The 26481-nt window shown below is 42.0% G+C and overlaps 1 pseudogene; it reads right to left on the bottom strand.

The window, feature by feature from the left end:
• Positions 1-12150: 12150 nt before the first annotated feature.
• On the bottom strand, positions 12151-12747 carry LOC115088498 (annotated as a pseudogene).
• Between the last annotated feature and the right edge of the window lie 13734 nt (positions 12748-26481).

The raw sequence follows: 26481 nt of genomic DNA, 5'->3' as shown, positions 1-26481 counted from the left end.
TATTCAACTAAGGGGGTCATTTATCAAATCGCGTTAGGGTCTTATCGTGGGCGTTAGGGCTCTAATGCCTACGATAATGCCATAATGCATGCGATAAATAATGCATTGTGACATGCATATGCAAATTTTAAAATGTAGTCAAATAGGAGGAGTTTATGAAAATGAGGAGTGCTTAATAGGGATGTGAATCGGGCTTCGGATGATTGAAAATATCGGACGATATTTTCAAAATCGTCAGAAATCGGGGGCTCCTCCAAAACGATAGGACAACACCACGATATTGATCGTGGGGGTTCTCTTATCATTTTGGGGGAGGGCGGGAAAAACGGCACACAAAAATAACCCCTAAACCCACCCCAACCCTTTAAAACTAATCCCTTAGCTTCCCCCACCCTCCCGACCCCCCCCCCCAAAACATTTTACAGGGTCCTGGTGGTCCAGTGGGGGTCCCTGGAGCAATCTCCCGTTCCTGGGCCGTTGGCTGCCACTAATCAAAATGGCGCCGATGGCCCTTTGCCCTTACTATGTGACAGGGTATCTGTGCCATTGGCTGGACCCTGTCACATGGTAGGAGCACTGGATTGCCGGCGCCATCTTGTGTTCCTACCATGTGACAGGGGCTGACCAATGGCACCGGTAGCTCTGTGACATAGTAAGGGCAAAGGCTATCGGTGCCATTTTGAATACTGGCAGCCGACGGTCTGAGTGCAGGAGGTCACTCCCGGACCCCCGTTGGACTTTTGGCAAGTCTTGTGGGGGTCAGGAAGGTCCCCCAAGACTTGCCAAAAGCCCCTGGTGGTCCAGCGGGGGTCCGGGAGCGATCTCCTGCACTTGGGCCATCGGCTGCCAGTAATCAAAATGGCGCCGATAGCCTTTGCCCTTACTATGTCACAGGGGCTACCGGTGCCATTGGTCAGCCCCTGTCACATGGTAGGAGCACAAGATGGCACGGGCCATCCAGTGCTCCTACCATGTGACAGGGTCCGGCCAATGGCATGGATACCCTGTCACATGGTAAGGGCAAAGGGCCATCGGCGCCATTTTGATTAGTGGCAGCCGATGGCCCGGGAGCAGGAGATCGCTCCAGGGACCCCCACTGACCACCAGGTACCTGTAAAAAGTTTTTTCGGCGGGGGGTCGGGAGGGTGGGGGAAGCTAAGGTATTAGTTTTAAAGGGTCGGGGTGGGTTTTTTGTTTATTGGCTCAGGCGCAGCCGATAAAACTGCGATTGGGCCCGATGAAAAAAAACCCACATGTGAATCGGAACCAGAATCCGAGCCGATTCCGGTTCCGATTCACATCTCTAGTGCTTAATGTTGTGTACGATCGCGGGATTTAATGCTGGAAATAACTACACCTTTTTTCCTGGCATTAAGCTGTGCGTTATGCCAGAAATGGATGAGATTTGTACAATGTACTCTCGACCTAGCTTGATGCACTCTCTACCCAGCTACTATCAAGCTAGTTCAAGAGTACAATGAACAAATCTTATCTTTGTGTACCTTTCATCACTCCAAATCACATAAAATCTTCACTATTATCTACTGTGCTGTTCATACCTCTGAATGTGCATGTAAAACTGCCTCCCAAAACCTAGGCCACCACCAAAACCTTACCCTGAGTTACAAGTTGCTCCTCTTACAATGGAATAAATAGTTTACTTATATAAGAGTCTCTCGCTCTTGCTTCACTTCTCAGCTGGCAGTGTGAAAATATCACAAGTACAATAGCAATATGTTATCAAGAAAATTACCCTAACCCCCCCCCCTTTTCTTATTGCAGGTGCTATTTTTCGCAATTTTGTAACAAAATGATGAATCTAGGCCTAAGAAAGATAGCCGGATAAGCCTTAAACAGCACTAATTAGCTGGATAGGTCACCATAGGACTACTTAGCCAGATAGGTTTCAACTTATCTTGCTATGCTTAAAATACATGCCACATATGTTTTGATACACAAACATGTTCTGGAGTAGATTTACATGTATTTATATAGTGTGCATGCATTTTTGCACGCACATGTCCATTGAGTTGTGTATATGGGCGTGCTTGCACATGTTGTAAAGTTATCTTCTCTGTTAACCTCCTGAGAAATGTGCTCACTTGTTTTAAAGGCTCTTCAGCTGACATACTATTGTTTTGATTTCTATTATGCAATGTATTATGAAAAATAAAGGTTTCTTTAAATAATATTATTTAGATCAAGCTATCATAATATATTTGGGATCTTGCAATCACTCCATTAATTAATGCAAATAACTTTTGGAACTCAGATCTCATGAGACAGACTCTATGCTTGATATCATGCCACAATAAATTATAGAGATGAGCCAAATCCCTCTGTGCCATATTTGCAAAATAAAAATTGTGAAATTGGTGAAGTCGTATGTGTTCCTTCTCCAGCCAATTCAGTAATGTTTTCTTCTCAGTATTTTATGAATTTTAAACAAATCTTATTAAGTATACAAATGCAATAAAGCATTCATGGAAAAAGTGGTACTGAATGTTTTTTTTTGCATAGAATTATAATGCAGTTAATCCCTTGTTGTATCCCAAATTCACATTTATAAAAAAAAATCTATACAAGTAGAAAACAAAGAACAAAAACATTTTCTAACTTTGCAACAACAACAAAAAAATACTGGCCAGATTCAGGGTACATGTTTATTGGGGTTTGGTGACTGGATTCCATGGGAGGAAGATGTATTTGATGAACAGAACTCCCTTGGTACTGCTGCATGAATTATCATGGCACATTAATCCCAGTAAAGGCTGGCTCTGATTGAGTTTGAACCCCAAAGGACCAGGAGGAAACTTCCATCATGCCTTCACAAAAATTCTAGAATACTACTGACATAAGATTTAAAGACTTAAATATACTCTAGAGGAAAAGAGTGACTCAAAAGTATAAATCAGGCAAAGCAAGGAAGCGTTTTCAGAAGAAAGAATGCTCTAGAGCAAGAGGTCAAGTATGAGGCTCCAATGGGGGTAATCTCAGGAGCAACATCAGAAAATATCTCATCATAGAAAGGGTGCTGGATGCACGGAATGGCCTCCCAGTGGAGGTGGTCCGGATAAAAACAGGAATGGAATTCAAGAAAGCATGGGAAAGGTGAGAGGATGCCTAGTTATGAAGAAGTGAGGGGAAAATGAGAGATCAACTAAAGATCTGCGTCATTGTGTCAGGAATGAAACTGAGCAGAACAGATGGGCCTAATGGTCTTTATCTGCCATCGTGTTCTAGAATTTCCATGAGGTATTTTGTCATATGCCAAATAACTTGTAAGATTACTCAGAGAGAAAAGAAAATCTTTTCCTTTCCTCTCTATCTTTTCTTGTCAGAAAATTTTGCAAGTGAGAACTTGCTTGAAAATTGTGTGGAAAAGGGCGTTATGAATGCATGTAACTAATTTAGGGGCAGAATCAACTGCATTTGTGGTCTTTCAAAATTAGTGCATCATCAACGTTAAATTAAACCCCAAAGTTCTTCAACTCAGTAAATTAGTCATACAAAAACTCCCAAAAATGATTTGTAAATTTCAAACCATTTTTTTTTTGCAGATCATGAAGAACAATTTGCAAATATAGATCCCTGATATGCGAATCACAGGATGGAATGACACTGCACATGTGAGGTTGACAGACTATGATCTGTGCAGCATGAATTTTGGATAGGCCTGTAGCAGAGTGACCCTGTTTTCCCCCTTGTTGCATGTGCGGGAGCAGGCTAGATGTCTGGTCCACCTTAAATCCCACAGAGGGAGAGGCCTAAGGGCGGGACCAGCTGGGGACCATAAGAGTGTAAGCCCAGCTGGGTTCAGGAGGCCCCTGCATCTCCAGGAGAGGCAGCTCCTGAAAATCTATGCGGATTCAAAGCCCAGGGAGTGGGAAGTGTACTGCAAAGGTAGGCAGTCATTCTATTGTGTTGAAGTGCTGTAACTTGAATAAAGTTTTAACTGCTTAAGAAAAGGCTGGAGTCTATGTGGCTTTGAGCCTGCAGCCTGGGAAACACCACTCGGTCTCCCACAAGGCTCAACAATTATAAACTGATAACTGGGGACCATCTCCTCATAGGGGAGCTTTTGCATCCCCTTTATTATATTTGTTGCCCTTCTCTGCAGATTTTCTAATTCTTCTATGTCTTTTTGAGGTGAGGTGACCAGAATTGTACATACTACCTAAGTTGCAGTTGCATCAGGGATCAATAGAGAGGTAATATGATATTTTTTGTTATATTCTCCATTCTTTTTTGGACCATTCCAAACATTCTATTTGCTTCTCCCCCCACTCTACCTCACACTGAGTTGAGGATTGGATTTATTGGTCACTCTCCTACAGGGGTACTCAGAGCAAGGTACATGATTGCAAAATGGATTACATCCATTAGGCAAAGAAGATACAATTGATAATGGGACATATAGGGGATGAATGGGGGAGGTATAGACAAAAGCTAAAGAAACATTACAAAACATAATATAGATGTGGATTTTATAGCTACAGGACAGAAAACAGATTAAGTGATATACAGTAGCTAGTATAATATAGAGATGTTGGATAGAGGAGAGGTGAACAATGGCAAAAACATGTTCTGCACAAGAGGCTTGCAAACTGTAGAAGAGAGAAGATAAAATAAATAATATAATTGGAGGAGGTGGAAAAGGGGGTGTAAAGGAAGCATAGCACAACTTAAGAAGACATTGCACTACATAAGGAAAAAGTTGGGCAGAGTCTAGAAGCATGCTAAAAAGCCAGCATTGGTGTGAGTGGACATCTCTGAGAAGGGACACAGTTTACTTGAATGTGAGGCCAGCTAGACAGGTAGGCTTGGTAAAGAGCTAGTTTAACCATAAACCAGAATGACAGAATGTTGATGATTAGTCTGGCCTCTGTTGGGAGAGAGTTCCAGAGCTTGGGGATGAACTGGAAGAAGATAGGTTTACGGGTGTGGACCAGACTGGAGTCTTTAGGAGCAAGGGGGGATATAGAAGAGCTCTTCTCTTGGATCTCAGCTGATGTGGGGGTTTGTAGAGAGATAGGCGGCCTCTCATGCTGGACCTTGTCCTTTTAGTGATGTAAAGGCTGTGTGCATAGGGCTTTAAATTGGGTCTGCTACAGAAATGGTAGGCACTGTAAGTCCATGAGGCTTGGGGTGATGTGGTCTATAGCTGAAGCCAGGCAACATCCATGCAGCAGCTTTCTGTACTTGTTGTAGGCAGCATAGGAGTTACTATGGGAGACCCACAAACAGTAGTCCAAATGGGATTTATTTATGTATTTATTTATTAAGTTTTATATACCGTCACTAAGACAAGCCATCATAACAGTTCACAAGATATAGCACAAAAATACAATAACAAATGTAGTCATAAAACTCCTGTATATAAAATAATAAATATAAATAATGACTAAAATGTAAATAAAAGCTAAACCCTAAAATATACAGTAATGTTTCAAATAAATAAAAAAAAATTAATGAATTAATCACTAAAAAATGCATTAATACTAAAATAAACATAGTAACATAGTAACATAGTAATGAAGGCAGAAAAAGACCAAAATGGTCCATCTAGTCTGCCCTGCAAGCTTACCAAGGACTAAAAGACATAAAAGTAAGGGATAAAAGCTCTCTAAATCACTCTATATATGCTTTGCTGAAAAGCCAGGTTTTTAATTCTCGCTTAAACTTTTTAAAATCGATCTCAAGCCTCAGAATTGTTGGTATCGTGTTCCAAAGTTTGGGTCCTGCTAGTGACAACGCTCTCTCCCTAACTTGATTCAGATGTGCAGAATGAGCAGAGGGTAAGGATAGTAAGCCCTTGTTTGCAGAACGCAGATTTCTTTGAGGAACGTGCAGTCTAATAGCTGTATTTAGCCAGTCTACTTGCTCTCGATGAATGAGTTTATGCAAAATGCAGAGTGTTTTGAATTTAACACGTGATTCAATGGGTAGCCAGTATAAGTCTATCAGGATAGGGGTGATATGGTCTCGTTTCCTTTTGCCAGTTAAATTCTTGCCGCTGCATTTCGCAAGACCTGTAGAGGTCGAATGGAAGAGGCGGGGAGACCTAAAAGTAAGGAATTGCATTAGTCGGTGCTTGCAAAGATTAATGCTTGCAGGACTGTGCAAAAATCATTTTGTGAAAGAAGGGGTTTCATGCGTTTCAGTATCATTAGTTTGGCGTAATCCTCCCTTACTTTAGTTGAAATATGTTTTTTAAGACACAGTTCTGGATCAATTATGACTCCTAAATCCCTAATTTGTTCGGCCAGTTTAAAATTAGTATTATCTTGGAGAGTTATCGACCTTGAACTTCTGGGGGATATTTTCCTTTCTAATAAAATTATTTCAGTTTTTTTCAATATTTAATACTAGCCTCATTTATGTGAGTAATTGTTTGATCACTTTCAAATACATTGCCATCGTTTCATAGGCTTTTTCAATGGTATCCTGGATTGGTAATAAGATCTGGATGTCGTCTGTGTATAGGTAATGGGTTAGCCGAGTCCAGACAGTAGGTGACAAGAGGGTAACATATAGATGTTGAATAATGACGCTGATAAAGATGAGCCTTGGGGGACACCAGTATTAAGTTCAATTTTGTCAGATCTGGTGTTACTAATTTGAACTTGATAGAACCGGTTGTTCAAGTAAGAAGTGAACCATTTTAACGTAGCCTCTGTTAAGCCTATTTCTGCTAATCTCTGTAGTAAAATCTCATGGTTTACAGTGTCAAACCCTGCAGAAAGGTCTAGTAAAATTAAAAGATATGTTTGTCCGTTGTCCATTCCTCTTAAAACTATATCTGATAGGGAGAGAAGTAATGTTTTGGTACTAAAATGACGTCTAAAACCAAATTGTGAAGGATATAGTATATCATTTGAGTCCAAATGTATTACTAACTGTTTATGTACTATTTTTTCTATTAATTTTGATACAAAAGAGAGATTTGACACTAGCCTATACTTATTAAGCATAGATGGATCGAGATTTTTTTTCTGTAAAATGGGTCTGATTATTGCGCCTTTAAGTATGTCTGGGAGATGGCCTTCACTAAGTGACTTGTCAATAATATAGGTAATAGAGATGTGAATCGTGTGCCAGATCGTCTTAACGATCAGATTCGGCTGCGGGGGGGCGAATCTGATCGTTACGATATGTGAATTGGAATCGTTTCCGATTCCAATTCACATTTTTTTAGGAGGCCCGCACCACAAAAAAAAAAAAAAACACATTCGACCCTTTAAATCGACCTCCCGACCTGACCCATCGCTAATTATTTTTTTATGGAGGCCCGCACCGCAAAAAAAACAAAAAAACCCATCCGACCCCTTAAATCGACCCCCCCCCCGACCCGACCCGACCCATCGCTAATTATTTTTTTACGGAGGCCCGCACCGCAAAAAAACAAAAAAAACCCATCCGACCATTTAAATCAACACCCCCCCCCTCCCGACCCGACCCGACCCGACCCATCGCTATCTTTTTTTTACGGAGGCCCGCGCCGCAAAAAAAAAACAAAAACCCATCCGACCCTTTAAATCGACCCCCCCAAAACCTTTTAAAGTTACCTGGTGGTCCAGGGGGGCCTCGGGGGACCTCTGGGAGAGATCCAGGGGGGCCTCGGGGAAAGATTTCCCAGGCATCACCTGTTCTAAAAAAAAAAAAAATGGCGCCGATGCCCCTTTGCCCTTACCATGTGACAGGGTATCTGTGCCATTGGCCGGCCCCTGTCACATGGTAGGAGCACTGGATGGCCGGCGCCATCTTTAAAGATGGCGCCGGCCATCTTTACTCATCAGCCCATAGTATAATATGGGCTGATGAGTAAAGATGGCCGGCGCCATCTTTAAAATTGGCGCCGGCCATCAGCCCATAGTATAATATGGGCTGATGAGTAAAGATGGCGCCGGACAGCCAGTGCTCCTACCATGTGACAGGGGCCGGCCAATGGCACGGATACCCTGTCACATGGTAAGGGCAAAGGGGCAACGGCGCCATTTTTTTTTTTTTAGAACAGCTGATGCCTGGGAAATCTTTCCCCGAGGCCCCCCTGGATCTCTCCTCTCCCCGAGGCCCCCCTGGCTCTCTCCCCGAGGCCCCCCGAGGACCCCCTGGACCACCAGGTAACTTTAAAAGGTTTTGGGGGGGTCGGGAGGGGGGGAGTCGATTTAAAGGGTCGGATGGGTTTTTTTTTTTCTTGTGGCGCGGGCCTCTGTAAAAAAATAATTAGCGATGGGTCGGGTCGGGAGGGGGGGGTCGATTTAAATGGTCGGATGGGTTTTTTTGGGTTTTTTTGTGGCGCGGGCCTCCGTAAAAAAATAATTAGCGATGGGTCGGGTCGGGAGGGGGGGTCGATTTAAGGGGTCGGATGGGTTTTTTTGTTTTTTTTGCGGCGCGGGCCTCCGTAAAAAAATAATTAGCGATGGGTCGGGTCGGGGAGGGGGGGGGGGGGGGTCGATTTAAAGGGTCAGATGGGTTTTTTTTTTTTTTTTGCGGCGCGGGCCTCCGTAAAAAAAAAAAAAATAGCGATGGGTCGGGTCGGGTCGATTTAAAGGGTCAGGGTGGGTTTAGGAGCTTTTTTGGTGTGCCCTATTTAACGATACAATACAAATGCCCCTGACGATAAATCGTGGGCATTTGTATTGTATCGTGCACTCTAACGATTTTGGACGATTTTAAAATTATCTGATGATAATTTTAATCGTTCAAAAACGATTCACATCCCTAATAGGTAATGGTTGGTAGAATTGTCTGTGCTATAGGATGTATGTATAAATCAGGTTGCCTTTCTTCAGTTATAGTTTTATTTGAATCGGTTGTTAAAGCCAATGGAAAGTGCTCTTAGTGATTGTGGAGTGCTGTGATTCCAAGTGTAATTTGAAATCCAGGAGGATGGTCAAGCTGTGGATTTCAGGTTTTATTGCAAGGGTATGTTGTTCAACATCAGTTCTAAGTTATCAAGAGAAGCAGATGAGGTGTCTAGGGTTAGTACCTGTGTTTTATTTGGGTTTAATTTAATTTTGTTGGCAATGGCCCAATTATATATTTTTAAGAGGCAGCAGTTTGCTTTTTGTATAGCACTATCTTTATCAGAGCACAGTGATAGGAAGACTTGAATGTTGGCTGCTTAGACGAAGCATTGAAGTTCAGATTATCTGATCTCATCAATGAGGGGTCTGAGGTAGATATTAAAAAGGGTTAGTGACAGGATGGATCCCTGTACAATGCCACTTGTCAGGGGTTTGAACAATGAGGAGGAGGAGTCATCTGTAAAAACCTGTTGCATTCTTCCTATTAGAAGGCCCTGATACCAATGTCAGACAGTCTGTTCATTAGGATGTCATGGTCAATGGTGTCAAATGTAGCTGAGAAAGCAAGTAGGATTAGGAAAACTTTCTAGCGTTGGAGTCTTTGAGGAAGTCATGGAGTAGAGCCAGAAGATCTGTCTTGGTGCCGTGGTCCTTCCTAAAGATTGATGGGAAATTGTCCAGAGAAATCCGTTCCTAGGGATGTGCCAAAGAAATGTGTTTCAGTTTGTTTTTTCATTTTGGGTATTGCGTTGCTTTGTTTTTTGGTTCATTGAATATTTATTTAAGTTTGGTTCATTTCGCAAGGTGAAAAATCACTCCAAAACAAAAATAGAAATGTATGGCCATACAACATCATGGTGCTGGCTGGCCCTGAGAATGGCACTAAAGTGATATCATTTTGGTACTGTTCTCAGGACCAGCACTGTCATTTTTAAAGGGCTTATCTAGTGGCAAGAACAAATAGACATTGTTCCTGCCCCTTTCTTCACAGTGATCCCCATGGAAGGGGTAATTGGGCGCTGGAGAGACACCAGACAATGGAAAATGTTTCCAGGGGATGAGGGAGGTGGGAAGGGCCTGGAGTGGCCTTGGCTGGGCCCTGTTAAGCCCAGCTGGATAGGCCTGGGCCCTATGGAAGAGAGGCCTGGAGAGACCAGGGAGGTGTAAATGTGTGTGTATGTACTTTGTACACGTAAACTTCAGTGTTATGCAAGTCACTGAGAATTAATGAAAAGATTGTTGGAATTGCCAGGTTTTCATTAATCACCTAGACATGATAATATCAAGTGTCAACCAGGCATCTTTAGATAATAGATTCCAATGAATGAGAGAGAGAGAGAGAGAGAGAGAGAGAGAGGGAGAAGTTGGATAGAGAGAAAGTGATAACAGATAGGGAGAGAGAAAAGGCTAGGGATAGAAGTATAGAATGGGAGGGAAAGGGACAGAGAAAGGGAGGGAAAAATGGACTAAAAAGAATTAATTTTTCCTACTAGATCAGGGTTCTCAACCTTTTTCGGCCAGGACACACCTGAAAGATGGTTCTCACATACGTGGCATTCTGAACATGTGACCGTCACGGGACTAAATGTAAATATATACTCTGCATCAACAGGAACCCCCTCAATCTCCAACAATGGGTGCAGAGCAGAACCAGGGCACTACCCATACAACTCACCATACAGAAAAGATATTCTGGTTCTGGTGACATCTCATTAAAAGCAAAACAAACTCCCTCTACTACCAGGTGCAATAGCCTTTCATATGAAAAGACATTAATTTAATCACTAATTAATGTCTTATTGAGAAAACACAACAAATAGGACTGATACAAATGCCTACATGCTAGTAAAATACCTCACCTGATCACACACACACAAAACCAAACTTTACCAGGTACTGAAAGACCACAAATTATAAATATGGAGACACAAACTGGAATGGAAAACCAAAAAAGCCACTCTGCATGCAGTGCAAACCTGGAGAAATATAGCACCTAACAGACTCTCAGGATCTGCAATAATGCACACAAACTAATCCGCACAAAGTTACACCTGCATTATGGAACACACTGAAACAATAACAACCCTATCTAAGAAATACAACTATTAAACTGGGCCCTAAACACTAATACACCTCCTATTAGGAAAACAGAACAAGCCAAGCTGCTATAGAGCCCCACACAGAAATAATTGTAAAGCTATACTAAATGTTACAAAACAGCTGCTGAACAGAATAATATCCAACAATTAAAAGCTCATAAAATTATTAAAAGTTGTCCAAATACCAATAAAATATTTCAAAACAGCAGACATCACATAATAGCCAATAATTAAAATTGCAGTCAATTAAGAAAAATAAACTTAAAAGGCCACCTTTACTTACCCTCTCCAGCAGCTCTCCTACTCCTTTCCCTTGCAGGCCAAAAGCACTTACCAGAAGCAGCAGTGGTTGCTGAAGCTCTGTCCTCACAGTCCTCTTCCTTAGGGCTCACAACCAGTCACAGTCACAAACACACACACACACGCGCGCACACACACACACACACACACACACGCACGCAAGCACACACGCACACACACTCCCCAATTAGACCCCACGAATAGTCGCTGTGTCACACACACAAGTCACCTCCCTGACCAGTTTCTCTCTCATTTACATACAAGCTCTCAATCACATACAAATGCTCTCTCCTCTGGCTCGCTCTCAATCACAACCCCCCTCCTCCTCAGCACAGATGGCAGCTGCAGTAATCTCCTACTCCAGCCCCTGCGTCTCCAGAATGAAGAATCCCATCAGCTTTGGGGGCTAACTCTGTTCTTTCTCCCAATGCGCTTCATTGTGGTCTGGGCCCATGCTGCTGCCAGCACTTTATGCACATACTTGGGAACTTTTTATTTATAGTCACCCTGAGATTTCATCCATTAGTTAGGGTGGAGACAGGCTCTGAGGTATGAGCACAAGCTTTCTCCTCTCATGCACACTCACTCTTAATACACTCACATGTTCACTTTTGTGCTCATTTTTACAGACCTGCTTGCTCACATTCCTCACATTCTCCCACACATACACTCCCTCTCCTCCTTTGGGAACCCCGGTAGCCATGAAATTCCTCCTCCATCTTCTTCAGGCCATGCCCTCTTCATCTTCTACTTCTGCAGTGGGCTATGGGATTTTTTTTCAATCACAAAATTTTAATTTAATTGTGCTTTCTAATTCTGGCTGGAAGATTTGAAAGCAGAGGCTCTGAGTGAGGATAGTCTGCATCTCTTCACAGTCTGCTCCTGGCATTTCACTTTGGCTTCCTACATTCTCTTGGCCAAAAATTTGGCATACACTGATGCCTCCTCCTTGTTCTTCTGTGTGCGCTGCTTCTTCAGAGCAATGTGCCCACACTTGTGCTGCAGGACACGGTAGTCACCAGGCGCTGGATCTTAGGAGCCTTAGTTCTGGGTTTCTTGCCTTCCTTGTTCAGGGGCTTCCTCACGACATACTGCTGGACATTGTCCTCTTTGGACAAGTTGAACAGCTTGTGGATTCTTCTGGCCCTCTTGGGACCAAGGCAGCAAGGGACAGTGCTGTCAGTCAGCCCAGGAATATCCTTCTCACCTTTCCTGACAATAGCCAAGTTGAAAATGCTTAGGTTGGTATCAACGATGCAGCCATGGACAGACTTGCGCTTGCGTTCTCCAGTTCTCCTGGGAAAGTAGCAGGAATGACCCTTGCTGAGCAGCAGCCAGACCCGCCCATGGGTCAGCATGCTCTGTTTGTCATTCCCATTGCTGATCCGCACAACTTATTCCTTCCACGCTTCCCCCAAGAGATCAGCAGGGACCTCAGTGACCATGTGCTTTTCATAGAAAGTTCATAGTTTCTCCTCATCGTCAACTTCAATAAGCTTCTGGCTACCAGTGGCTGGAAAAGAGATGTTTAGCTTCATTCTCACTGAGCATCTTGCCTAGGATCTGCTACCGCCCCCTTCTTCCTGCCCCACTGGCGAATCAGAGGCTTCCTCCCTTCTTCCTACTCCTACTGGCGGGAAGAAGGGAGGAGGCTTCCGATTGGCCTGCTGGAGCAGGAAGAAGGGAGGAGGCTTCTCATTGGCCTATGAGGCAGGAAGAAGGGAGGAGGGAACCACAACTGGGGTGCTTGGTGATACACTGGTTGGCAACACACCGGTTGAGAATAACTGCACTAGATTACAACAATATTCACTAACATAATGGCAAAGCAGATCATCCATATACATGTGATTCGGATAAAAAATGATATGTCATTTAAAATAGTGTTTCTGTTATTTTATTTCTTGGATTCCTGTGTAGGGTATCTTGCAAATGCCTACATAAGTACATAGTCATTACTGGTATTAGCCAATTCAGAGCAGCTTTAGCAATGTTTGATATCTTAGCAAAAAGACTGTAATAAAGCAGATGATGATGCAAAAAATCTGGATCAAATTGCTGCATAGAATTGGTTTTGGTCTTTTTTTAATGCAACTGCCAGAATTGTAGCTTAATTGCATATAAATCATGTGCTTGAAAATATACTCTCAAGCAGTTACCTGATCTTTCTTCTTAATTTTGACTGAAAATGTTCTCGTTCTAGTCTGTGCAGATTTTACTTCAAGTCAGAAACCCAACTGTAAGGACAAGAAATTTTAATTATTGTTTTCTCTTTTTTTGTGAATATTGTTTAGGTCACCAACAGAAAACTATAGACAGAGCCCAATATTCAAATGCTACTTAGCCAGATAAGTCAGGCTTATCTGGCTAAGTAGCAACTGCTGAATATCCAACTCTGTTCAGCGGCTGCCATTTAGCTGGGTAAGTTGTAGTTAGGCAGTGAGTGGATCAGGGCAGTGCTACTTCTCTGGTTAACTTAGCTGGATAATAACAATATTTGTACTTAATCCAGCAAGTTAACTGGATAAATTAGACCTGTCATAGAGCAGGTCTAAATTAGCTGGATAAAACTTATCTGGTTAATAAGTAGTGATTTATACACGGATATTCAGAAGCATAGCCATGCAGGTGAATATCCATATAAGTTAGCCGGATAAGTCCTACCCAGGTAATTTACAATGAATATTGACCCCCAAGTGTCTTCTGATGCTCCAGCGGCACTTCAGAGGCACCTTGTGACTTCAGCTGCAAGAAAACTGGAAAGTGATCATTTGAATCTGTTGTGCTCTGTAGAGTGGACACCTGCAGTTCTTGAGCATTGACGGTACACTAGGAAGACGGAGGAATGATGAAGTAATCACCCCCCCTCCCCCACGTGAATAGATTCCACGGGTCCTTTTTAAAATGATGGCATGAGGAAAAGTTTAGGTTTGATTTACTGCTAGAGTGCAGTAGAAATGATAAGGAGCTGTCTCTGAGCTTGCCTAGAGATGAATGCAAGTTTAGAATGAAACAACAGCAGCTCTTATGTGGTCTAAATGTCTGAATGAAGGATCTATGCTCTTGTGAAGCATTCATGTGTTTTGTATGTCAAAGATTTCCCTCTAAAAGATGTTAAATTGTACTCAGTTGTTTCTCAAAGGTGTAATGTGGAGGGAAAAAAAAGTATAATCATAGATGAATGTCTGATTTTCAGCACTCCACAGACTTGATGCAAGCCGTGCCTGTGCAGTTAATAATCCTTCCTTTCAAGTTTGCCCTTTCCCTATGGGTTGTCCTCATCCCTGATGCATCAAATCCAAAAACTTGCTGAGACAGTGATTATCCCTGGCAGCACTTGACAAAGGAGATCATGCTTATTCTGATTGCAGTGCAGGACAAAAGCTTTTCTGAATATAGAAATGCTACTTCCATTCTGTTTTGATTTGAACTTTATCTAAATGGATTGTTTCGGTGGGTGAGGTTTGATGAGCTGATGTGAGATTCTGTGACTGTGATGTAGTCGGTTTCTTCTTTCATCTACTCAAGCTATACTTTTTCTGTTGAGTTTGGATTCATGCTGTCATTATGACAGACAGCATATATTTACAGCCTTTGTTTCTATTGGTGGGGGATGTGACATTTTAATTTGGGAGAAAAATGCATGCACATATATTGGACACATGCTTACAGACACAAAAAAAAGAGGATGAATTAGCACAAATCTGAAACTTGGGAGCAGCAGCGCCAACCGCCAAGGCTTCAACCCTTGCTACTGTTGATTCACACATCTTTCATTTACATTCACAATTCAGACATTTTAAGAAAAAAAACTATTTCATATGGAGAGTATATCCCCACTTACCTCATGCTTGGATTAAAAATAGCTGAGCATTCATGTTATGAACTCTTAAGGAATTTACTAGATAATTTAAATATCAGTAGGGGGAAAAGGATTCATTTAATTTGTATTCAGCCTTTCTTGGCTGGTGTCTGGGATAGTGAGGACTGAACTTATAAACATTAGTGTTTAAGGCCAGAGGAGCTTGTAGTGAGCCAGAGGGATTCCATTCCCTAAGAGCCCTACAGAAAATACTGTGTGAAACAAAGTTAGGGAGACCCATCTCTGGAAGCTTCCTATTGCACCAGTGTTAGGTGTGTCCCAAATAGAGTGCTATATATAAGAAGCTCTAGTCTGACATGTCTTTGCTGGTCCAAAAATGTATGCTGAGTTTGTTCTGTGATTCCCCTGTGACTATCCTTTTTCCTGGCTCCTGTTTTGCTCTTGGTCCTCAGCTGCTCTCCTTGTTCTCTTCCTGATGGGTCTTGGTCCTTGGCTGCTCATGTGTCCTGTTCCTGTTCTGGTCTTTGATTCCTTTTCCTGGATCCCTCTTTCCTGCAGGGCAAAGGAATGCTGATTTCTGGGTGCCCAGCCTCTCTCAGGTACACTTCTGCCTATACACTGTACCTCTCTTTGTCCCCAGCGGAGTGGCTGTGTCAGTTTGGACCAGCCCAAACCTGAGCCAAAGAAAGTATGGTTCCTTCACAAAAGACTAATTGTGGGCTCTTTTCTTGTGTCTGTGGCTCTAAGCCAGGGGTGGGCAGTTCCGGTCCTCTAGGGCCACAAACCAGTCTGGTTTTCAGGATATCCCTAATGAATATGCATGAGAGAGATTTGCATGCACTCTGCCTCCATTGTATGCAAATCTATTTCATGCATATTCATTAGGATATCCTAAAACCTCGACAGGTTTGTGGCCCTCGAGGACTGGAATTGCCCACCCCTGCTCTAAGCAAAAACAAGATCCATACCAAATTCAGCAACTAAGTGGCTACTTAACTAGGCCATTAGGCTACAATCATCACCTCTGGAGGGATGAGGAACACATTGCTGTGGTCGTGCATGATGCCATGCTGGTGGCTGAGTTCACAGAATGGGTTCATGGCCCACAACAACAGACTACTCCTGTGGCCACAACATTAGCATCCAAGATTCCATCCCAGTCTGAGCTCAGAGCAATGCCCAAGACCACATTCCAAACTATGCCCACTGCAGTGATCAGGACTCCATTTCAGGTTGCTTCTCATGCAGCAGCTTCCAAAACTCCTGCAAGAAACATTTGGTCTTCCTTATCAGAAGGAGTGAACTAACCAGGTTCATAGAGTTTCATGAGTAGTGTTTGGGTTTTGACTCTCCCATGTGGAAGCAGCAGATGGTACGCTCTAGCAGTATATATTAAAAATCCCTGCCACCATCTTAGGGTATGGATTTCTCTTGGATTTTTTTTTGTGGATTTCTGGTTAAGTTTCCTTAGTTGCCCTAAAGTAAGCGTACCCTGCTTGTGCAGTCCCCACTTTTGGTTATTTTCTTTTAACTCTTTATTATTTTCCACAATTCAAATGCAAGCATATATGCTTTACAGAAAATATGGGATTAATGCCTGACATACTATTATAAAACAAGGCAACAATATGAAATTATACAGCAAAAATTCTCAAATCAAGTCCAAAACATCAAAGGAGGACCAAGAGGCAATTACAGATGGACAAAAAACAAAAAAGAAAATCACAGTTCAAAGAGCTGTGATCAGTTTAAGTTCATCTACTAACTAAATAGCTCAGGGAGAAGAAGTGGGAAGGTTTACAGTTCTATTATCTAACCTAGTTTTCAGCTGGCAAGGTTAAAAAAAAAGATATAATTTTGACAAGAAAGAACAACTTTGCATTTAGCTGGATACTGAAGAGAAAAAGAACACCCCCCCCCCCAACGGTAGAATAATATCTCTAAATGGAAGAAATGCCTTCCTTTTGGCCTGGGTTTGCTTGCATACATCAGGGAAGATCCATACTTTGTGGCCCATAAAGGAATAACTGTGATTACTAAAAAAATAACCCCAAGATTAATTTTTTTTCCAATTGAGAACATGTGACCAATAAGGTGAACCTTTCCTTAATGTCTTCAGATGACTGTTCCAAAAAATTAGTAATATTAAAACTATTAATAGGAGAAAAAGAGATTCTAAACTTTCTCTCCTTCCAGACTCATCCTTTACCCTGAAGGGTAAATAATAAAAAAAGATGGGAAAGAGCCCTCAGAGAGACCAAGATGGGAAAGAGCCCTCAGAGAGACCAAGCCCTTCCTTTAAATCAACTCAATGGGAGAGATACATGGAGTCTGAGGAAAATTAAGACCACACAAATTAAGTATCTGAGATCTATTCTCAAACATTTCCAAACCCCTATGAATCAAACCACTATCTTTAACAGCTGTAATTATAAAGTCCTGAAGAGATGAATTCTGAAGCTCCAAAGCTTGAATTTTTATACCATACTCAATAGCTGTAGATTGAACAAATGCAAGTTGACCTTTAACCAGGTCAGCAGAAATATGAACTTCGTCCAGTCTTTTTCTCACAGATTTCTCTAGAAATGTGATCACCTTCCATATATCCTCAAGAGTTATTACTTCAGGTTTTGACAAACAAGATTTCCAGGAGTCCTCAGGATACTGTTGAGAAGACACCAAGGACTGAGAACTAAATCCCACATCAGATGTAGAAACATCGCTATTCCTCATAGTTAACAGTAAAGGAGATGGTGGATGATCGTCAGGACTCAAGGTGGTTTCCAACTCTGGCTAACCAGGCACTGTCTTTAGTCTTGAATCTTCAACGAGTGACATGTCCAACTGAGGCTGTGTCATAGTAGAAAAAACATAAGGAATAGTTTAGGGATGTGAATCATTTTTTAACGATTTAAATTATCGTTCGATAATTTTAAAATCGTCATTAATCGGTAAGGGACTCGATACAATAGGAATTCCACTGATTTATCGTGAAAAATTGGGTTTTTTGGTTAGTGCGCACTAACGGGAGTTAGTGCGCACTAACAAAAAATGATACAATTTGACACTTTTCAGGTCAAGTTAAGGTCAGTTAAGTCAGTTAGGAATGAATATGTATTCCTATTGGCTGGCTGCCTTCTTATTTAATTATGTTACCAAGGTTCCCACTGAGGTGATGGTTTAATATATGGGGGATGGGTGGAAACGGTTGGTAGCTTGACAAAAAAAGTAATGTGATCACTGATCTAGTCAATGTGACTAGAACTTGTGCCCTATCCCTGATACAGGGAGTGTTGTGATCTTCCTGCAGGCAGTGCCCTATCCCTGATACCGGGAGTGTTGTGATCTTCCTGCACACAGTGCCCTATCCCTGATACCGGGAGTGTTGTGATCTTCAGCGCGCGAGGGAGGGAGGAGCAGTAGCGGCAGCGCGCGCGCGAGGGAGGGACACCCCCCTGTCTGCCGGGTGTGGATGAGCTGAAAGGGGAGGGGATTGAGAGAAGGGGAGTGAGTGAGGGGAGGAAGGAGAGAGTGAACTGAGAGGAGGGAGGAGAGAGTGGGGAGGGGGTGAGAGTGAGGGGGGTGGGAGGGAGGAGAGGGAGGGAGGTGAGAGTGAGGTGGGGGGAGGTGAGAGTGAGGTGGGGGAGGGAGGAGAGAGTGAGGTGTGGGGGGGGGGGGAGGGAGGAGAGAGGGAGGGGAGGGGGGAGGGAGACTAGAGGGGGGAGGAAGTGGGAAGGAAATGGACCGAAATTTTTTTTTTAAATGTAGCCCGTTGTTACGGGCTTAACGGCTAGTATATATATATATAAGAGATAAGAGATATATATATATATATATATATATTAGATTCTTATCATCTCTCAAGAAGACCTCAACTCTCATCCAGCCTCACCTCTCTCTTCCCAATTATCCAACTCAAACATAAATCACTCTCCATCGGTTAGAGACCTAGGCGTTATCCTGGACAACCAGCTTAACCTAAAGAAATTTGTTAACACTACCACAAAGGAATGCTTTTACAAACTGCAAATGACTCTTCAAAAAAGCATTTCACAGTGAGGTAGTGGAATAACAACACATACACAAAGCAGGAAGTCACCTAGAAAAAGCAAAATTGCTTATTTTTTTATTATTTTCTCACAATTAAGTATTAAATTAGAAAGACAGTTAATCATAAATGGTAACCACACCCATTCCCCATTTAGAGTATATTATTGAACCATGTAACCGTATAATAATGGCACCCTATGGATAATTGAGAAACCACATATTTGTGCCTAACTGTAAACCGTTGTGATGGTGTACTACTAAATGACGGTATAGAAAAGTTTTAAATAAATAAAATAAAGTCCTTAGGAAACTAAAACCACTCCTTCACTTCCGTGACTTCAGAATGGTGCTGCAATCCATCATCCTGTCGAAACTTGACTATTGCAACTCCCTTCTTCTCGATCTCCCTGCTAACACCATCAAACCTCTGCAGATGGTTCAGAATTCAGCAGTGAGGATTCTCACCAATACCAAAAAAAGGGACCACATCACCCCCACCCTTCAGATCCTCCATTGGCTGCCCATTAAATCCAGGATTATCTTTAAAGTCCTCACGATTATTCACAAAGCTAAGCACAACCTTTTCTCTATCAATTCAACTATCCATCTAAGACCGCATACTTCATCCAGACCAATCAGAAGAGCCTACAAAGACATCCTTAAGGAAGTGCACCCTATCGACAGCAGGACCCCATCAATGGAATGCGCTTCCACCCGACCTCTGGCAAGAACCGTGCCCGTCCGCATTCAAACAGAAACTCAAAACATGGCTATTCAGCCAAGCCTTTCCTGACATTTAACATGCCCTCTCTTTCTGTCTGACATTTCCCTTTACTGTTGTTTATTCTCTGCAACCTTTTCTGCTCTTATTACGCATATACGCTCTTACTGCAATCTGCAGCTTAGTGGCTTCAACAGTTCCAGTCCGGGACCCACTCCTTTAAAAAGTTAAAAAATTTATGTAATCAAGCTCCTTATGTCAAGCTGTACACCAGTTTTGCTCTCTATCTTACTTAACCTATGTCTCGCAATTCTGTTATTGTTATTGTAATTTTGGAAATTTAAGGCTGGCCCTCGGCTCACTCCTGGCCTTTTAAGGCTGGACCCCTTCATTTGGTCATATTGCTCTCAAATGTAAGTGTCTCAATGCCTTAACCTAGGATTCTCCCAGATCTCAATTCTGATTCCACTTATATAGTTATTGTTAATCCCCTCACCTCAATTATTCATATCCCCGGCTCATTGTATCGCCCCTTGCTATTCATACAGTTCATGGATCTCTTTGTTTTCTCATACAGTTCATGGATCTCTTTGTTTTCTCAGTTCTCATTTCAGTTGTTAATTATAAAGATTTATTACCCCCTCGACACTGTTAATTGTATCCCCTGTTGTGTTCATTGTATAGCCCCCGAGCGAATTTCACAGTTGCATTGTAAACCGATGTGATATGTATTTTATACAGGAACGTCGGTTTAGAAAAGTTAAAAATAAATAAATAAATAAATAAATATACTTTCATCTGCTTTATTTGAAGACATTAACTATTAATAAAGCAACTTTCCAGAAGGTTTTCATGGGCATGTTGAAAGGGCATGACTGGCTGAGGTATGCATACTCTAGCTGTCTCTACAACTCTTTTGTTTATGACCACTATATCATAGCCATCATAGTGTTAACAAGTTGGGCAAACGTCTTCTCCAATACTATACTTTATTGTTACCAAAAGTATACTAAAGAGTGGTATACTCACCTTTCCTTCCCCTGGAGGGTGAGGGCATTTCATTTGCAGTGCTATGAGCTCTGACTGGTTTGACTGGTTTGAGACACCAACATTTTAAGAGCACCTCAGTGCCTGGAGCTCCCACTTGAAAGCACAATGTATGAACATAAAAATTGCCATACTGGGTAAGACTGAGGGTCCATCAAGCCCAGTATCCTTTTTCCAACAGTGGCTAATCCAGGTCTCAAGTACCTGGTGGGATCTCACACAGTAGATAGATCCCATGCTACTAATACCCAGGGATAACTAAAGCCTTTTTCCCAAATCTATCTAGCTAATAACAGTTTATTTGTATTAAATGTGCTACTTACTAATTTCATGGTGTGTCCCTTAGTTTTTGTATTACTCGAAAGAGAAAATAATCGATTCACATTTACCCATTCTATTCCACTCATGATTTTACAGACCTCTATCATAGCCCCCATCAGCCATCTCTTCTCCAAGCTGAACAGCCCTAACCTCTTTAGCCTTTCTTCATAAGGGAACCTTGGGAGCAATCTAATGACTACACAGAATCATTAGGTAACTCCTGAGATTCTGACAACCATTCTGATACGGTAGCAGTGATGGTAAAATGTTAAACCATTTAGCTCTCTGTATTAACAATTCAGAATTTTAAAAACTAGCTTAATGACCTTAATGTTGAGAAGACTGTACAGAGTATTCAAATATAGTTGACCTGATGATAGCAGTCCACAGTAAGCAATTGAAAGGACTGCATCTTTTAACAAAGTTGTTGATGCCTGCTTTGCTCCTTAAACAGCATTTCTACTCATAAGCACCATGAGCTGGTAAAATAACAAACCCACCTAAGCATTAATAGCCAGTGGAATGGTATAGGTTACTGACCAACACTCACCAGGTCTTCTGATCCATACCTTTAAACTATTTTGCACCTTTTTCTCTTCTAGTTTAATGTTAACCCATGCCGACACAAAATGTCACAGTCAGAACCTTCCAAGATGTGAAGGCTTTTTTTTAAATCTGATTTAATTGACCTCTTCAACCTGTTTCTCTCTAATGATTGGTTGCAAAGCCTAGTAAGGTGACTATTTTAGAATTGCCCTGAGGTATCCTGTCACTAGATGTGCCATTAGTAATCTTTCCAATGTGTGAAGCCAGTGGAGTTACAGCTGGTTAAAGGCCTATGCAGGCCAAAAACTGGTATTAGTGGCTAATAAAAGCTAATTCTTTTGCAAGCAGAATTAACTCGCTTCACTAGCTTTTGATGACTTGAAGTGTCTGGCCATTGAACTGTGATCTGGCTCATTTGGTATTCTCAAAGAGAATACCTGACTGACAGATGTGTTGGACTGGAAAAAAAATCCTAAATGTGTAAGATCAACAGGTCTTGAGTTATTCCACCTATGTGACTTTAACTGCACATACAAATTTAATGATCAAAAAGCAGAAATTAAAGAAAGAATATACATATATGCTATCGATATCTCATGCTCATACTTTGTCTTTCTTATACTTACCATTTTATAATGCAAAATTTTCCATTACTATATGTGTGTGGATCATTGTCAAATAGAATTGTCAGTATGAACACAAACACTAGAAGAAATTCTGGAAATAAGAAATGATACCATGCTGTTACCAGTGCATTATCTTAAGGAATCTCATTAACGGCTTAGCCATTCACCCCAAGAATTTTCTCCTTGCATGCTTCTAAAGTGCCGTGACTGTGACGTGCATTTGCTTCTTGATTATATGAAAGTCTTATGCAGGGCTGGCTTTAGGGGGTGTGCGATTTTCTGCTTCAGGAGTGTAGAAGTGGCTTTGATAGGATGCTGCTGCTGCTACTCAAAGTCTTCCAGGTGAGATCGCTTTGCTATGAAAGACGTAGCTTTGGTTTTGAAGGGGCACCTCTGCTTACAGCAGTCCACATGGTATCTTCCTGAACATTGAGATCACCTTTCTTAAGTTTGCCACAGGGCACCATGCATTAAAGCTGGCTCTGGTACTATAATAAATTCAAGTCATTGGGTCAGCCCTATGACTTGGTGATAGTGCGTATATCTTGAAAGAGGAGACCTGAGTGCAGTTTGCGTTTCTGAAAGATCTAGCAAGATTTGAATTTGTAATGGAGAGATTATGTAGTATTTGGTACTGAAGCAATGAAGAGTACGGAGATTACAATGATTTATCAGGCCCTTACCTAAAATAAAACATACGAGTGTTCAGTTATGTAAGAAAACTTCTGTTTCTGGTGATCTTCCTGCAAAGCCCCGATTATGTTGGGTTGTGCACAACAGGTCGCAGATGATGCTTGAATATTATTTAGCCTTCAGTGTTGTTTCTTTGTAGATTGTGATTCCTTTCTATTGAACTGTAACAAGAAAGATAATAGAAGGACTAGGGGGGCAATCCATGAAGTTAGCAAAGAGAAAGCTCTTTTTCACTTAACGCACAATTAAACTCTGGAAATTGTTGCCAGGGGATGTGGTTAGTGCAGTTAGTGTTGCTGGATTTAAAAGCAGTACATTGATTGATTGATTGATGTGTGAGGTTCATTCTTGTCATGGAGTGTGGGAAACAAACCCATTTGGAGACACTAAGCCACAGGGATAGACCCACATAGAGGAAACAGAGAAATATTGGTTACTTTCATCCATTCCCATCTGCCTTCCTGAATTAGCCTAAAAGGTCTCAGAAAATTACGTTATAGAGAGCACAACTTCCATTCATAATATTACTAACACTGCTAGAGCTCATCTTAAATTTGCATTGTTTCAAGAAGACCTTCCTTCTGGAGTTGAAACTGTGTAATAGGTACAGGCATCATATCAAGGTGTACTAGGAAGTACTTTTTATTCAAGCTGGTGGTACCCAATACAGTTGCGACTATTTCTTTATTTTTCTGCCACATTTTCTTGGCCTCTAATTGGATCTCATGGTTGTTGATGATCTTCTTTCACTCCATACATAGAATAGTTGATAGGTACCAGGATATGCATTTGTTTAAGATAAATTGCACATCCAAATCAAAAAAGGCCATTTTTGGTTTGTTCCAAATGGGATGTACTAAGAATGGCCATGACGGAAAACACCGGAAAATGTTTGGGTATTTTCAGGTTGCATTTTTTTTAGTCACCTCCCTGGTCCCCTAACATTCTTTCCTGGAGCCCCACCTTGGGTGGGTTAAGCCAAGACCAGCCAGGGCATCTCTGAGCCCTTCCAACCCACCCCCTTAAAAAGCTGCCTGGGTCATTTTCAGAAAGATGTCAGTGGGATAGCAGCATTACTCCTGTCTTTTTCTCTCTTAATGACTCCCACAGAAGGGTAAGTGGAGGCTGGGAAGGTCTCTGGCCCCATCAGAATTTTCAGGGAGAAGGCATAAGGAGGTCATAGAGGCCTGAGAAGGCCCCATTCTAGCTCAATCTTTTTAATGTTTATTATGGGTTGGCAAAAAAAACTGAACTGAAATAAAAATTAAGTAAAGCAAAATCCGACCCTTCCCTTCTCCCAGATACAAAAATGAAAATCAAAATGACATTTTGGAGACTGCACATGCCTACTAGGTACTGATACTTCTATTACCAATTGGGCTTTTCTCCTTTACCACTATGGTCAATTTTTCTAGCTGAAGCTTTTTATCGGTTAGAATGGGAACATCGCAGGCATTCACAACTTCTTCTGTCAGGGTCATGATACTAGTGTATCTTTGATACCGCAATAATCTAGTGTTTACCCAGTTTTCAGTGGATGAGTCACGTTACTTTGTTGGGACTTTCTGAATACAGGCCTTCTGACATTGGCATGTTGCTCCCAGCAAAAAGATGCATAACTATTTCCATTTCTGGCCTTCAGAATCTGTATTTGTTCAATTTTTTTTACCAGCATTTTCTCTGCTTGCCAAGAACTATTTTGTCCATAGTCCTCTGCTGCAGTTATCATTTTCTCATCTGTAGGTTTAAGTTCACTTATTTTTAGCCATTCCTATTTCAGGTTTTGAACTATGTATGAAAGCTAAAGAAACTATTTCCTGCCGTGTTTGTGTCTTTGCTAATTGTTTTATTTTGTTCACTTCCGCTACACGAAACCAACATGGGCTGAATGTCTATGATCCAAGGAGAACAGGGAAGTCTGTCCTTTTTATTTTTCAGCATCAGACTCAAATCATTCTGATACTTTCTCAGTTTCTCCATAGCAAAAAGAAGTGAAGATAACAAGACCGACTCAACTGTTGCTCAAGGCTGGTGCCCAGGTAGTTGTCTTACCTTTATCTCATTGGAAGTCTGCATAAAATAAAGGACTGAAAAATCAAAATATTTCCATAGTTTTGAACTAGTTCTCATTGTACAGACATTACCCCATATATTTAAAGTGTGCTTATACATATAGGGGCGGATTTTAAAAGGAGCGCGAATAGGCCTACTATTGTTTGCGCTCAGGCGCAAACAAAAGTACGCTGGATTTTAGTAGATACGCGCGGAGCTGCGCGTATCTACTAAAAAACCTGCATCGGCGCGCGCAAGGCTATGGATTTTGTATAGCCGGCGCGCGCCGAGCCGCGCAGCCTACCCCCCGTTCCCTCCAAGGCCGCTCCGAAATCGGAGCGGCCTCGGAGGGAATCCTCTAACACCCTCCCCTCACCTTCCCCTCCCTTCCTCTACCTAACCCACCCGCCCGGCCCTGTCTATACCCCCCCTTACCTTTGTTGGGGGATTTACGCCTCCCAGAGGGAGGCGTAAATCCCCGCGCGCCAGCGGGCCTCCTGCGCGCCGGGCTGCGACCTGGGGGCGGGTATGGAGGGCGCGGCCACGCCCCCGGACTGCCCCGGGCCGTAGCCACGCCCCCGCACCCGCCCCCAAAACGCTGCCGACACGCCCCGAAAACGCCGCGACGACCGGGACCGCCCCCGACACGCCCCCGACACGCCCCCCTCGGAGAACCCCGGGACTTACGCGAGTCCCGGGGCTCTGTGCGCGCCGGTAGGCCTATGTAAAATAGGCTTACCGGCGCGCAGGGCCCTGCTCGCCTAAATCCGCCCGGTTTTGGGCGGATTTAGGCGAGCAGGGCTCTGAAAATCCGCCCCATAGGGGGTAATTTTCAAAAGGAGTTACATGCGTAAATGTAGCTACTATTGTAGCAATTTTCAAAAGCCATTTACTCAAGTAAAGTGCACTTATGTGAGTACATCCTATAGACAAGTCAATGGCATATATTGTAGCAATTTTCAAAAACCCACTTACTCAAGTAAAGTGAATTTACCCCAGTAAACCTGGTTTTTACTCGAGTAAATGCTTTTTAAAATCAGGCCCATACGTTTGCTTTGAAAATTCGCATGTAAATGCCATGGTAAGCTCACAGATTCACCAGCAAAGTTAGTTACATCTTCTCCATTGAGGGCATGACTTGTATGAGCAAACGTCTGTGCATTCTTTTTATTTTTATTTATTTATTTATTTATTTATTTATTTATTTATTTAATATTTATGCATTTTCCAGTAAATAATACAGAAAAGGTATTCCAGGTTTAACATAATAAAAGTAATAGTTACATTCACAATATTTCTATTACAATCCTAGTCTATACCCAATTCTTATTATTAATCTTTAAAAAGGTAGGTATATAAGATTCTAATCAAAACTGGAACATTACATCAAATA

This window comes from Rhinatrema bivittatum, chromosome 3 (genome assembly GCF_901001135.1).
Source record: "Rhinatrema bivittatum chromosome 3, aRhiBiv1.1, whole genome shotgun sequence".
Classification (NCBI taxonomy): domain Eukaryota; kingdom Metazoa; phylum Chordata; class Amphibia; order Gymnophiona; family Rhinatrematidae; genus Rhinatrema; species Rhinatrema bivittatum.
This window is presented reverse-complemented; position numbering and strand designations above follow the sequence as displayed.